A 3,259-nucleotide genomic window follows, 5' to 3' on the forward strand; every position below is an offset into this window, starting at 1 on the left:
ACACACACACACACACACACACACACACACACACACACACACACACACACACAAACACATACACACACACACACACACACACACAATCGTGGTTGTTGAGTTGTTGTCAAGAAAAAGATTGATAATTGAACTTTCAACACCAACTGGATTTAATACCTTAAATATTTTTTAAAAATTCAATATTTACACCACTCTTTCCTTTCAGAGGCCAATCCACCAATCAGCGCTCTCCTTCCCTATTACTCTGCTACCTATTTACAATTTCATCCCCACAGTCTTTGCCCTTCTCCTCCACACTCAAGTTTAACGCTACCTAAACACAATTTTCAAGCAGAAACACTACTGTGAGGTATTAGGTATTTTCTGCTAGTTATTACCCGTACTTGATTTCACATATCTTTTTGATCTTTTACTTGTCTCAGTCATTAGAGTGCAGCTATACTGGGGCACCCCCTTGAAGAAGTTTTAGTCGAATGAATCCACCTCGGTACGTCTTTTGTAAACCTGGTACTTATTCTATTGGTCTGTTTAACCGAACACTTGAAATTTAAGTTGAAGGGTCAATATTAAAAAAAAAAAAAAGAAGCGTGGGATGGGCACAAAGGATTCCAAGAGTCGCCGAAACAATCAAATCTATAAACTAGTTATAAATTATAATGCTATAATAAAAAGAATTCCAGTTGTGTTCTCGTTTCAGTATAGCAACTCTTATTCTTTTCTACTCTAGGCACAAGGACCGAAATTTTTTGGGAGGGGCCAGTCGATTAGATCGACTCCAGTACTGGTACTTAATTTATCGACCCCGAAATGATGAAAAGCAAAGACAATCTCGGCGGAATTTGAACTCAGAACATAAAAACAGACGAAATACCATTAAGCATTTCGCCGGGCGTGCTAACGTCTTTGCCAGCTCACTGCCTTAATATAGCCACTTTTATTAGACAATAATAATTTACTTGAATATGTTTTCAAATTTGTAAATAATTCTCTAACTCACAAAAAAGAAAAAAAAAGAAACTAAAATATCAATATCCTTTGAAAACTTTAAACGGCTTTTGTGGCAAATTTGTAAAATATTGACTATTTCAATCCACCACCGAACGTATCAAGTTTACCCAGACACATCAACTTCACTTTGGCCAGGGGGGCCGGCCACCAGTTTCTTCTGACCCTGTTTCTCATTGCTTTTAGTTTCAATGATTTATAATTTCTTCAGCTCCTTACGTCTTGGGGTTCAAATTCCTCCGAGGTAAACTTTGCCTGCTATCCTTTCGAGTTCAACGAAATAAAAACGTAGTCAAATACGGGGTTGATAGTACCGACCGACTTACCCATCCCCTCAAAATTAGGTCCAGTTTAGTTTGTCTCAGCGTCGACTTTGATTTTCATAACATCGACGTCATCAGTAATATAATTACACAGTGTAACAAACTTTTAATTTTTTTTTGGTCTTCGGTCAGCAAATTTTATTTTCTATTTACTTCTATCTAGAAATCAAAGGAAATGACTACTATTCCCTTCAAACTTTGATTTTGTGACTTGAACACCAATGTTTTGAAACTGACTTATTTTCCATTATATTTCAGGTGAATTCAGCACTGAGTTGCTGAAACAGAACTATCGTTATAGCAAATATTCTGCTTAATATCACAGATTTGCTTTTCAGTTGTTTGACCTCACCACTTGAGCATGTCTCTTAGTGGCTGACAATATATGCATCTCTGATCATGAACAGAAACAGTGGGGGAGCATCATAGCCATATATTGAGAGAAATTCTTTGGAGTTTGATATAAATGTAACAAAAGCAAAGTTTGAAAGAAATATTAGCCATTTTTCATACAACTAGGGGTAAGCAAATAGAAAATAACAGTTGTTACCCAAGGACAAAAATCGTGTAATACAGTGTTCTCTGTATAATACACTAGGATTAAGTTACATAATCCATAATACGCCGGGATTAAGTCAATTGGCTAGACACAATTCCCTACCTATCACTCCTCACTAATTAAATTACTTTTAATGTGAAACATTAAAAGCAACTTGATTAGACACCATGGGGTTCTGTTACATATTTTTGAGTCTCCGTTGAAGTGACATCAATTCAAGCAGGCTTCTACGTCTTTAGGAAATGTAAAAATAGCACAACAAACCATCCCTCCTTCCTTATAATCAAAAGGCCAATAGATGCAGGGGGTGGCTGTGTGGTAAGAAGCTCGCTTCCCAGCCACATGGTCCTGGGTTCAGTCTCACTGCGTGGCATTGGGGCAAGTGTCTTTTACTCGAGCCGACCAAAGCCTTATGAGTGTATTTGGTAAACGGAAACTGAAAGAATCCCGTCGTACATATGTATATTTTTATGTGTCTTTGTGTCTGTGTTGTCCCCTCACCACCATCGCTTGACAACTGATGGTGTGTTTACGTCCTCGTAACTTTGTAGTTCGGCAAAAGAGACCTAAAGAATAAATACCAGAATTACAAAGAATAATACGGAGCTTACAAAGAATAACTACTGGGGCCGATTTGTTCGACTAAAACCTTTCAAGGTGGTGCTCCAGCATGGCTGCAGTCAAATGACTGAAACAAGTAAAAGAATAAAAAAATACCAAGTGAAAGGTAGCTGCTATTTTATACCGCCAGGTGTAATATTTATGGACTGAGCCTCAAAAAGCAGTTTTATTTTACAGATAATACAAGAGCGGGGAAATACATGAATGTCACCTTTCGGACTACAGATATTTCATATGCTAGAAGTGGTTAAAGAACTTGCAAAATTCTTGCCTCTCTCTTAAATGTTAAGTATATAAAAGGCTTTTTCTATCAGGAATCGAAACTGCGTTGCGGAACTGGATTATAAAATGCTTAAATTTTTGTTCTACGTCTTCTTTCATGGCTTATTTGTTCTAAACAGAGTAAAAGTCAGATGTCGAGTTGATAAAATGTTAGCATGTTAGAAGTATTGAATTACTTAGAGAAAACAAAGTTAAATAATACAGGAATTACGTATTTGTATTTAGATTTTAAATTTAACATCCATTTAGATGTCCCATTTAATTGAGGTTTACCTCCTTAATCTATGTTTCTTAATGTAAATATTGTATAGTGTTAATGACATTTCTAAGTAACGAAAGTAGTTTTTCTAGATTTCCACTTGAATACTACAATGAGCGTGTGCTCAGTTAATTGTATCCATTATTCATTTTCACATGCAGAGCTGCGGGTGATTTAATGAATATCTAACTACCAATAAATGAATGAACT

This window comes from Octopus bimaculoides, chromosome 15 (genome assembly GCF_001194135.2).
Source record: "Octopus bimaculoides isolate UCB-OBI-ISO-001 chromosome 15, ASM119413v2, whole genome shotgun sequence".
Lineage (NCBI taxonomy): Eukaryota > Metazoa > Mollusca > Cephalopoda > Octopoda > Octopodidae > Octopus > Octopus bimaculoides.